This window comes from Pongo pygmaeus, chromosome 12 (genome assembly GCF_028885625.2).
Source record: "Pongo pygmaeus isolate AG05252 chromosome 12, NHGRI_mPonPyg2-v2.0_pri, whole genome shotgun sequence".
NCBI classification, from domain to species: domain Eukaryota; kingdom Metazoa; phylum Chordata; class Mammalia; order Primates; family Hominidae; genus Pongo; species Pongo pygmaeus.
In genome coordinates, this window is record NC_072385.2 from 79,946,014 (window position 1) to 79,959,159 (window position 13,146).

Here is a 13,146-nt window from a genome sequence, read left to right on the forward strand (position 1 = left end):
AAATGTCCACTCTATATAAGGCGCTCGGCCCAAATGGCAAGATGCACAGTAGGTCCTTCAAGAGGAGAGTAGTAACTGTTCAAGCATTTTCAAAGAAGTAAGACAGGCACCCAAGTTAAGCAGGATGCAAAGAAGTAACATTTGAGGGTGGTGGGAGGAGACCTGGGTATTGTGAATTGGAAAGCCTGAAGGTAGGAAAACTATCAGAAAGAAGGGAGCAATTTCAAATCAGTTGGCAAGGATGTCATCTTATTCTGGTTTTCATGAAACAAATATCTTTACTGGGCCATGCAGAGGTTAAATAAATTTATGTCCAAGGACTTACATGCTCCATTTGTTTTTCAAGTTCGTAGCCATTTTAGAAAACAACATAGTGTGTTAAGTGTTCTGGAGCGTAGGTCATGAAATGTCTTGTGTAGTTTGCGGCAAGCTGAAAAGTTTGGGAGCCCAAGGTGAGGGGAGGCAGGTGGCAGCTTTCGATGGGTTTGTTCTTTCCTGCCCACGCAGCAAGCCCAGACTTTAGAGCCAGAGGGGATGAGATTCTAGCTCTGCTTCCACGATCACTAGCACTGTGTCCTTGGGAAGGTCATCTCTGAACTATAAACTGGTGACAGTAAAAGAATCTGCCCACTGCTGTTGCTTTGCATCAAAGCTGCCATCTGATTCCTACTGGATTCATGAAGACAAGCCAAAAAAAAAGTCATCTGATCTGCAGCTCCCCATCCCCCAGTTCTCTCCATTGACACGTGTAAGTGAGAGGTGAATGTAGAACAAAGAAACAGAGAAGAGCAGTCCGGGAGTTGACAGGTTGCTTTTCTTTGGGTGCCTTATCCAAGTTTCAATTGTTCTTCCTTGGCTCTGTCAGGAAAAGGGAGGGGGGCGGTCTTTGTTCCATGTAGTGCCTCCTATTTGCCAGTGTGAGAGAGCGCTATCCCCGCCCCACCGCCACGGTAGCTAAAAGTTATGTCCAATGTCTCCATCTTACAAAAACATTGCAGCAGAAGATAGAATTTTCACATCAAATCTGCACTCCCAGCAATAGCAACAACCCTCAGAGTCGCACAGCTGATCAAGGTTGTCTGAATATTCCACTGACAACTTCAATTTAAACATGTTGCTAGTACAACCCTAACCATGTCCTGATACCACTAAATCTCCTTTGACTTTTTATTTTACCACCTCCCAACCTAGGTTAGTATTTTAGTATAAAATATACTGTATTTTCACAAAGTGTTTTTCCCTGGTAAAATCACTTTAATGTATTTTAAAATATACTATGTTGAAAAGTACTTGAATGTTTTTTCCAAGAACAATTTCTTTGTAAAAGTAGGGTGTATGTTATATATGTTTGCATCTGCTTATTCTGGCAAATAGGGTACCAGGGCAGGCAAAGAGCTGAGACTGAACTGAAAGAGTGCAAGTTGTATATCTGAAGTTAGCTCATTCCCTCTGGTACTTTCTGCTCTGATGATCTGTGTTGTCTTTCTACGTGTGTGTGTGCGGACTGACAAAAAGTAAAATTTTTCATGTGCCATTATTGAAAAGTGATGCATCAGAGCCACTGATTTCTTTAATTCAACTAGGCCCTAAAGAAAATGAGTCAGACACACAGACTTGTGGCTCTTCCTACTAACAAAGGAATGAAGGAATTTTTCGTGACGGTATAGACACCAGATTGAATATAGTTTCCCATCACAACTAATTATCATATTTGAGATTAATGGTTACATTCCAAAGGAGATAACATTAACATTTTTCAGTCTTAATGTCTTAAGGGGACATATTACAAATAATCTAGCAAGGACACGTTTCTTTTGGTTACAAAATACTAAGTAGGATGGTTACGAGATATGGAACAGGTGTAAATCTACCCAAGAGCCTATGTCAGACAGGTGGTTTGGATTCCTATCCTTATGAATGTTCCTAGCCTTTATCTTTAGCTAGTACGTTCTTCTAATGGTTATACTACCATAATCTTGTCTCCATGCTCATGTAATAACTACCACTGATTTTAGCAACTGTTTGTAAAAGGGTCCAGAGATTGAAGCAAGTTGCTAGAATTTTGAAAGTCCTTGTCCTAGCTATTTGTTAACATTGTTTTTGTAACCTTGAACATGTCACCCAATTCCTCATTCGTATTTGAGAAACCAGGTTCACAGGGTTTTTTTGAAGACTTAATAATTGTAAATTACATTAAAAAATGACATGTTAATAAATGATGTATATACATGGATGGATGTTTATTTTACAACTCAATCATATATGGTCATTGTCTTAGTCTGTTACAGTGGCTAGAACAAAATACCATAAAGCGGTAACTCATAAACAACAAGAATTTATTTCTTGCAGTTCTAGAGGCTGGAAAGTCCAAGGTTGAGACACCAGCAGATTCAGTGTCTGGTGAGGGCCCACTGTCTGGTTCATAGATTGCAGCTTTTTGCTGTGTTTCCACATGGTGGAAGGGACAAAGATTCTTTCTCAGGCCTCTTTTGTTAGGGCACTAATCCCATTCATGAGAGCTCTCCTCTCGTGACCCAATCATTTCCCAAAGGACCCACCTCCTAATACCCTCAGTTTGGGGGTTAGAATTTCAACCTGCAAACTTTAGGGGCACACTAACATTAGGCCATAGTGGTCATTATTTTACAATCTGATTTTCGAGTTTTCTCTGGGCTACTTCTTTCCTTCTTTGTGAACAAAGCTTCATGCCAGGTTTCTAAAATTCTTATTTTCCCCAATTAAAGTTTTGAAACTATATGTAGTTGACTTGAAGGCTAAAAAAAAAAAATGCATTTATTTTGAGTACTGATTTTATTGTATGATTTACAGACATATTCTTAAATATGTAGGTCCTAAAATTGTCTATTAATCTACTCATTTGCCAAAATCCTTCATATTCAATATTCTAGGGCCCAAACATGGTAAGTTGCTGCCAGCTAAATCTGACTTTTCATCCCAAAATATTTATTTATTTATTTATTTATTTATTTATTGAGATGGAGCCTCACTCTGTCACCTGGGCTGGAGTGCAGTGGCACAATCTCGGCTCACGGCAACCTCTGCCTCCTGGGTTCAAGCAATTCTCCTGACTCAGCCTCTCGAGTAGCTGGGACTACAGGCACCCAACACCACGCCTCGCTAATTTTTGTATTTTTAGTAGAGATGGGGTTTCACCATGTTGGCCAGGCTGGGCTGGAACTCCTGATTTTAGGCGATTTGCCCACCTCGGCCTCCCAAAGTGCTGGGATTATAGGCATGAGGAACCGCGCCCGGCCTCCAAAATACTCTTGAACTTCTCTTGACTTCCAATTGCTCTACAGTTTTAATTCTAGTCCAGTTGGGCTAAGTTACTTACAGCTCTCCATGGGTGTTTGGCACCTGTGGTCACCTTTTTCTCTTCCTTGGAATGTTTCCTGCTCTCCTTGCCTATCTGAGGCCTTCCCATTCTGCCCAGACCACTCCCTCTCCAGATGTTCTCTTTCTCTCTTGAATCCCTACTCTTTCCTTCATTCATCCTCCTCTCCTCTTTGTTTTATCTCCAGAATAGATTGAGAGATCCATTACAGATACAATTCTATTTTCTACTTCTTTGTGTCTCCCCAGTTGCTAAACCTACATATAGTTAGTTGGTAGGTATTGTGGAAAAATTGCTTGATTCCATTCTATAATATTGGGAATAATATTTAATATTTATATAATGAAAATATTTTCAAGTCATATACAATTACCAAAGGATAACCAAAAGATAAGACAGATTAGTTTTGTTGTTGTTGTTGTTGTTTTGAGACGGAGTCTCACTCTGTCACCCAGGCTGGAGTGCAGTGGCATGATATCGGCTCACGGCAACCTCCGCCTCCCAGGTTCAAGCTATTCTCCTGTCTCAGCCTCCAGAGTAGCTGGGATTACAGGCACCTGCCACCACACCCGGTTAATTTTTGTATTTTTAGTAGAGACCAGATTTTACCATGTTGGTCAGGCTGGTCTTGAACTCCTGACCTCAGGCGATCCACCCGTCTTGGCCTCCCAACGTGCTGGGATTACAGGCGTCAGTCACTGTGCCTGGGCTAGATTAGCTTCTTAAATGGCTATCACTAATGAAATTAATGTGTAATTTAAATTTTGAAATGCTCACTATAAAAGAGGCCACAAAATTGCATGTGTTTATTAGTAGTATAAATTTTCTCTTTAGTAGCATCTTTAAGCAGATAAGAAAGAAAAAATTGCTAACATAATGTAATTTTTAGTGCAACTTAAAAGTAGAAGTATAGCTATGAAAGGGGAAGATTCTATTTGGGCAGAAAGTTGTAACCTTAAACCTGAACTTCCCTTAAGCCATTTGCTTATTTATGAAAATATTTCTTCATGAATTTACCATTTCTTAAATATGTTATTTTATTCACTCATTTGTTTTGCACTCACTGAAGGCTAAAACAGATCACAACAAGTAACAAATTAATAAAATGATGATTCTACAAGCAATAGGCCGGGGTGCTGAGATGCCATGAGTTGGGGGAAGAACATTTTAAAGGAAAGGATTAGCAAGCACAAGGCCCTGGAGGTAGAAGAGCTTCAAGAATGGAAAGGAGACCAGTGTAATGGTCCATGGAGAGGGAGGGAGGACAAGGGTAGAAAGAGGAGAGATTGAGGAAGGGGCCAGCGGCTGGATCAAGCAAGGCCTCTTGTGGCACAGAAGGAGTTTGGGTTTTATTTAAAGGGTAACAGATGCCTTTGAAAGGTCTGAAGCAGAGCAGTGATAGGATCTGATTAAGTTTTCTTTTATTTATTTATTTATTTATTTATTTATTTTATTATTATTATACTTTAAGTTTTAGGGTACATGTGCACAATGTGCAGGTTAGTTATATATGTATACATGTGCCATGCTGGTGTGCTGCACCCATTAACTCGTCATTTAGCATTAGGTATATCTCCTAATGCTATCCCTCCCCCCTTCCCCCACCCCACAACAGTCCCCAGAGTGTGATGTTCCCCTTCCTGTGTCCATGTGTTCTCATTGTTCAATTCCCATCTATGAGTGAGAACATGCAGTGTTTGGTTTTTTGTCCTTGCGATAGTTTACTGAGAATGATGATTTCCAATTTCATCCATGTCCTTACAAAGGACATTGATTAAGTTTTCAAAAAGATCTCTCAGCCTACTGTGGGAAGGATGAATTGGAGGGATCAAGAGCAGAAGAAAAGTAGGGAAGGGGAGATGAAGGGGAGTTCATTAACAGGTGCCAATGTAGAGTTTGGTAGAAGAAATAAGACCTAGTGTTTGGTAGATCAGTAGGGTGCTATAGTTCACATTAATCTATTATCTATCTCAAAGTAGCTTCAAGAGAATAATTTGAATGTTTTTAGCATAAAGGACAAATATTTAAGACGATAGATATCCTAACTATATGGATTTGATCTTTACAAATTATATGACTATATTGACTTATCACATGTGTCAATAAAATAAAATAAAGAGCTGAAGGGAAAACGCCAATTAAGAGGTTAAGGTCACAGGGGCTTCCGCCAAGGTGTCAGCAGTCAACACGGAGAGAAGTGTATGGTTTTGAGATAAATTTGGAGATGAAACCTACAGAAGTTGATGATGAATGGGGTGTGGGGATAAGGTAAGAGATGAATCAAAGATGAATCCCATGATTTTTCATCTCTATGTCCCCATTCCTCCAGTTCATTTTTGCTTTTACTAAAAACTAGGTCTTTCAAATCTTAAGGAGAAAGAATAACAAAAAGAATATGGAAAAAAATGCATTCATAGCTTTAAAAAATGTTGTGAATCTTACGCAGAATTTTGAGCGCTTGGTCTTACAGTGGCTTTTGGCCAAAAGCAATAAAATTATAATGTGCACATTGGGCGCATAGCTGGCCAGATTGTGGGATCATTTAAAGGCGTATACTGAAAAATGTTTCTGTCTCTTGAATCACTTCTGATTGTAATGTAAGTTCCACCAGTCGAACTAATTTTATATGCACAGAAAGCGATACAACTCCACAGGAAATATAAATTTTTCATTGACTAGTGGTCTGTAACTGCTTTGAGTGTAACTACACATTTTTCATTTAAGATCAATTTCACAAAATCGTTTTTATGACCTAAGGCTGCCTTCTTAATAATTGGGTGCAGCTAATTTATTAGGGTGTGCACGTATTGGTATAGGTGTCATTCTTGCCTGGTTTTAATTTAGAAACAAGCTCCATGTGGGTATGGAAAGGACTCTCTGGTTTCATATTTTTTCCCTTATGCTGATCAGTGAGCCCTGCTTTGTTTCTCAGGATATACTGTTATGGAGAAAGCCTATGACAACCTGTTCTTAAAACAGCTCAGTAGACAAATGAGGATATTTTCCATTTAATTCTAGGGAAGGTGCCCCTCTCAGAACATAAAAATTAAATCTGATCTCTCTCACTTGAAGTAGATGAATAATTCATGGGGTTTAGGCATAATGAGGTTTGGCTTTGAGGAATTTTTAGTTGATGTGCAAAGGTTATTTTTTTTTGTCATTAAAGGAAAAGAGCCTATGGAGTGTCTTCTATCCCAAGATTCAAGTGCCATGGAGGCTCCAGTAAGGGAGCATGGGGGTAGGGGACCATCACTTTATGAGGAAGGAAATGTGCTTGTATAGACACTTAATTCAGTACGTTTGTGTGAATTTGCATCTCCTCAGTGGCTTGTCTCCCTTCAGTAAATATGAGCCAGAGGCCTGACTTCTTTGAGTGGGTGGAGCCTAGCATGAAGGGGTGCATCCTAAAGCTCAGGCTCTTTTTGCTATGTGCACCATTAGTGTTACTGAAACCCAGGGTTTCACTCTAGGTCCTGTTGCTCACTGGACAGAAAACCAATCACTGAGACAGGGAAGAAGGCTGTATTTGGGTGCTGCAGCAAAGGAGAACAGGAGATGAGTCTCAAATCTGTCTCTCCAACCAACTAAAATTAGGGGCTTATATAGCAGGAAATAAATGTAAGTACATGTGGAAAAATAGGAATTAGGGAGCAGTAGGGAAGAGGAGATGGGAAACAGGAATCATAATGGATGAGGGGTCTGGCATCTTGTCTGGATGTGGTGATCTGGTGAGTTTCAGTTCCTTGATCCTATCTGGAAGGCCTGAGGGTGGAGTTCCTGAGGAAGGATCTCAGATAAGACAAATTTAAGTTTCAAGCTTACAGAGGATCAATTTCTCTGTTTAACCCTAAACCTTTTAGTACCAATTCTATGGGACATTTGGGCTAGTTTCATTAGGAGGAGCCTGGCAGGTGGGATTTAGTTCTCTGGCTATGCTCAGTCAGAAGTCTTCCAGAAGTTGCTGGCAGGGCTGACCAAGGAAGCTCTGTGTGGACTCAGACCCCACTGTCTATTTCATTTTAATAGTGATAGCCTGGATTCTTCGATCTTTCTGTGAGACTTATAGATCTTCCTGTTTTCTCAAGGATGCCAACACGGCAACATTTTAGATGCTAAGTATGAAAATGATAACACCTGGCTCCTGCATTCAGAAAAAGGTTGCTATTTAAATAAAAGATGAGACAGCTTCATGTGAGAATCTCACCAGCAGGACTGCTGTCTGTAATGAGTGGGCCAGTGCAAAGCTGATGCTCTGGGAGGAAGAAATCACTTCATATTGATTGAAGCATGCAGAGAAGGCCTCTTGACAATGGTACTGTGGGTAGGTTTTGAGTGATTTAGGGATTCTGATGAATGTTGAGAAAGGGAGAAGAAATCTTAAAAGGCCCATGCTGGGAATGGACATGGCCTGTTGGGTAACAGTGAGGAAACTGGTTTGACAGCAAGGGGGTTTGTACTAGAGAAGTAAGCTTAGGGCCATGTTATGGAGGCCTTCAACACTGGGCGAGGCTTCTGGGCTGAAGGCAGTGGGGAGCTTGAAGGCTTCTGGGTAGGGAGAGCAGTATGATCCCACTGGCATTTAGGAAGATTAATCCAGTAGCAAGGCTTGCAGTTAACTGGTGATCTAAGATTGCAGGTGTCACACTTATCCATAGGAGAGATCTAAAGGACTTTGGGAAGCACACAGGAAGGAACAGGGAAAGCAGGATTAGCTCATGTGAAGGAGAAGCAGGCAGCTCCTGGTGACTGGTTGTCAGTGAGGGAAAGAGGTGGGTATAAGGGCACACTTGCACCCCTCTAGTCTATTTTACACATGGTTCTGCTTTCCTCTTCTTAGTGTTTAGTCCTCTAATGAAAAGCAATTTACCACAAGATGTTGGAACCTTAATGTTTTTCTCTTAGGAAGATACAGATGTATATATATTTAGAGACCAAAAACAGTTGGCAGGCATGAATACCAATGCATCGGGTTACCAAGCATCAGCACAGGCAAGGAGTAGAGCTATGTTCATATATTTATGTATATTTATGTATTATGTATATAAATATATATAACATATATATTATATAAATATATATTATATATATATAAACATATCCCATAACTCCTCAAACATACCACCTGGGTGGGCATCTCTGAGTAAGGGTTGCCTGGGATGCCTGCATGTTACCTGATGGACAACCCCACCACTTGGTCCTGCCACATGAAAACTTAGAATTAGATGACCAACACATTTAGGAAAAGTCATTGGTCTTTTCTCTTTGTGGATTCCAGTGATGTGCCCCAGTTTCTAAAGCTCTCAAATGAGGAGCCACTTAGAGTAGCAGGTACATTGTCTTTGCGGCATTCCTCTTGAGACGCAAATGGCAGAACAGCATATGTGGCAGAAACTTGGGCAGTGCTACTTTAGAATTGACTATAATTGCCTGTGCTTCTGTGCTCTTTGCTGTGGCATAATGGGGCCTGCCTCATGGAGCTTACAGTCTAGTGAGCCTTTCTTATCTTTGATTGGCCCACATACTCATGTGATGACTTGGATATCCCTAGACAATAGATATTTGGCGTTTTGCCCTGAAGCATCCAGGACACATGTGAAAGCTGGGGAAGCAGCACAAATGTTGACAAGTTAGGCAAGAGCTGCTCATCAGAGGACCGTGAACTTCTTGATGGCATGAATTCATTCACTGTGCACATACATGGTATACATACAGTAGTGAATACTTGTCTTATACACTCATATTGGTGCAGAGTCTGACACACAGTAAATGCTTTAAAATGTTTGTTCAATGAATAAATGAATGTTGTTGAATGCCCTACTGATTCCTTGCAGATCCTCTGGCCCACCCAGCTGCCTCTATTTCTCTATGTGAAATAGAAAGAGAGAGAGAGAGAGAAAGAAAGAGAGATAGAGAGAGACCAAGACTGAGCCCCATCAGACCATATCCTCAAAGGAAAGTGCCTGGGAACAGCGTGTGAATGGGGTCCTGCGAGTCACAGCAGGGAAAAAAGGCCCCCTGGAAGACTGTGTGATCTAGCATCACTGGGAAGGCAGCATTGGACTTGCTTCCTTGGTCTAGTCCATTGGGTCTTTTTGAGGAACCAACTGCAAGATGAACCTTATAATGGCTTTAAATAACTCCTTAACACAATTAAGGTTCCATTCACACTTTGTGGTCAGAGTGCTAGCTGTTCAGGAGAAGGTACTGACCATGATTATGTACCAAGCAAAGGATAGTGTGTCATCATCCAGGGCAGAGACCACACTTGATTGCAATCAAGCTATGCCCTGCATGTGTGGAGTCAGGAAAAGATCGAGATGAGGCTGGTGGTTTAGGTTTGGCTCTTACTGTGAAGAGCCTCATTTCCTCAGGAACCTGGACTGTGTCCAAAGGTAACCGGTAGGGAGTCATTGCAAAATTTTTAAGGAGGAGAACTGAAATTCTCTGGTGTATGTTTTAGAAGCAAACCACGGCAGAAATGTGTATGGAATTGGAGGGGAAGAAAATTGAAAGCAGAGAAGCCAGTCAGAATGTCATTACCATGCCCAAGTGAGTAGCGCTACGGGCTATGGGTGATTTTTGAGGATTTTTCTATCTATTGTTGTGTTTGCGGGGATGCAGTTGGGCTCATGATGCAGCTGAATGTTCAAAATGGTGAATTCTTCTGTATTTGCATTATAGTTTAGTAAGTTATGAGATTAATTATGTCCGTTAATGAATCAGCAAATTAACATTCTGTGATTTTATGCTCCGGCAGAATTTCATCTCCTCATATTTCATTCTTTGCCAAAGGAATATCTTGCTTTCCTTCTTGCAGAAGTTGAGTTGGAATCACATAAAAATATAGCAAAACATTATTTGCTGTGAAACGCTACTGGTGCCTTGAAGGAGTTGGTTTATTCATCAAAGCACCTAAACTGCATGCAGGGAGGAAGTTAGCTAACAGAATTGGGCTCACTGTCATAGAGGGTTGTATACGTACAGGTTCTTGAGCTTTGGGCAGATGCAGTGCAAGCCTATTTATTTGTTTAGTCTGTTAGAAAGAGATCCTTTCTTCCCCAGCACCTATCTTATATTATCGCAGCTACTGGGATTGCTCGGGTATGATGTGAGTTTAATCAGGGCCAAGTGTGTAAAGTAGCTTTTTAAACATGGGCTTAGACTGAAGATTCTGAGAATTGTGTTCTTCGTAAAAGGAGGGGGAAGCCACCACCTCTCTTGTGTGGTTGTTTTCACTAATGAATCTCTGGTCTCTGTGGTGTCAGAGTTACAGCTTTTGGAAATGGAAAGAAGTACCTGGGTTTCATACGGAAAGAAGAGTAGCTGGGTTTCAACACAATGGTGATTAGTAAATGGAACTTTCTTGTTGTTGGCCAAGGGATCAGCTACTAGCCTTGGCTTACTGCTAAAGTGGAGATACTACCTGTAAGAGAAATCTCACCAAGGGGTTTGGTCTAGGCCAAGGGTTAGCAAGCTTTTTCTGAAAAGTGCCAGGTAGTAAACATTTTAGGATTTGTGGGCTGTATGGTCTCTGTTGCAACTACTCAACTCTGCCATTGTAGTGAGGAAAGCAGCCACAGACAATACTGAAATGAATGAGCATGGCTGTGATCCAATAAAACTTTATTTACAAAATAGGTGGTGGCAAGATTTGGCCTGTGAGCTTTAGTTTGCTGAGTGTTGGCCTAGGGAATAACTAACGTTAGAGAAGTGGGTGGAGAGGATTGCATTAGTAAACTATTATATTATATTCCCCTCCCTCTCACCTTTTCACCGTGTTTGCCTTTAGGCACCTTCCCACAAATATAACAGAAAATTATAGCACCATCCAAACCCTACAGTTTGTTTTATTTAAGAACTCAATGCCATGCCAAGGGGAATAAAGGAATTGCCAAAAGTCATCAAGAGTATGCCAGCAAATTTCATATTTGTTGATAGACTGGATTGAGGCTAATCACAGGGTAGTGGATAATCACATAAAAATGAACATTTCATATGGTGGTGAACAATTTATATTTTTTAATTCTTTTGGTGCACCCAAAAGAAGACTAGTTCTTTTTCACATGGTTGTGAACACTAGAGTTTCTCTGTTTATGTCCCATTAACTTTCCAGCTCTGATTTTATCATTACCCAGAGGTTTTGATGCTACCCTCCAAACCATTAGGTGTTAGTCCGCCTTTCTATTTTTTTCCCAAAGCTTAGAAAACTCATTGTAGGGCCGGGTGTGGTGGCTCACGCCTGTAATCCCAACACTTTGGGAGACCGAGGCGGGCAGATCACCTGAGGTCAGGAGTTCAAGACCAGCCTGGCCAACATGGTGAAACCCCGTCTCCACTAAAAATACAAAAATTAGCTGGGCGTGTTGATGCGTGCCTGCAGTCCCAGCTACTCGGGAGGCTGAGGCAGGAGAACTGCTTGAGCCCAGGAGACGGAGGTTGCAGTGAGCTGAGATCGTGCCACTGCACTCCAGCCCAGCTGACAGAGCAAGACCCTGTCTCAAAAAAAGAAAAAAAAAAAAAAAAAGAGAGAGAGAGAGAGAAAAAGAAAACTCATTGTATTGGACACCTTTTGTGCACTTGTTCGCATTTTCTCAGCCTCACCTGTCTCTTGTTCAAACTTTGCAGAACCCTGAGCGAATTCCCCCAGGTACAACCTGACATCACCTTGTCCTTTGACCTCTAATCAGCCTTCTTGCCTCCCACCCAGGGCTTTCTAGTTGCACTGCAGCAGGCACCCTAGCCCACTCCTCCACAGCCCCCAAGTAGTGAACTTCTAACAAAGGAGAATGGGAGCCAGTGGATGTATTCTTTACCTTTCTCCACCATGTGGTATAATCCTGAAATGCTGTTCTGCGATTTCTCAAGCAGTCACAGTTAGTGTTGGCCAGTTCAATGGTGCATCAATATGTTGGCCTCTACTTGTTCCTCACTTCTGCTCCCGGGGGTTGCACTCTCTACTAACATGCTAGCATACAGATCCTGTGACTTGGGATCTTCTTTCTGGGAACCCAAGCTATGTCTGCTCTAGGGAGAAATAGCTTACATACCAAAGGAATTGCAGGGCCCAAGGGCACATGTGCAGGAAGTGAGCTTGTGGGTGTCTGATTGGGGAGTAGGGTGTGGAATAGCAGCCTGGAAGGGAGGATTTACTAACATGGGGGCACTCACCTGAGACTCTGGACTTGATGTTTTGGCAATAATTTCTGGAATCAACACAGAAAGCCATGGGAACTGCCTCAGCTTCACTCCTCCTAGCACCTCTTCCCTCCACATTATCGCTGATTTCACTATTGCCTGGGGGGCCCATTTTGCAGCCTGATGGTCTCACATTGCAGGGATTTGCCCAGAATGCAAAGTAGCTGCTAGCTGGTATTTGCTCTGCCTTATTTTTCTGAGTCCACAGGAGGGAAGAATGCTGTACTCTGCTCTACATTTTCTAACACATCCTCCTTTCAGTCCCAGGAAAGATGCCTCCCTTCTCAGTGTGCAGTCTTGGCCAGCAGCCTCAGGAGGCATTGAGGATGTAACTCATGGAAAGTATAATGTGGTGCTGTCACAGAGGCTCAGGGTTTCCAGCTGGGTTTGTAGCATCGCAGAAGGTGGCAGGAATTCTGTTCCAAATCTGATCTCAGAGTTCGAACCAGGTCCTAGAAGTCCCTTTTGACCAAGCCATAGAAATGGGGGTGAGGAAAACTAAAGGAATGACACGGCAAAGCGGCATGCCCTCTCCTTGCTCTGATTCCACCCACAGCTAACCCAGTCCTAGCTAAAGTTGGTGTGAATAATTATCA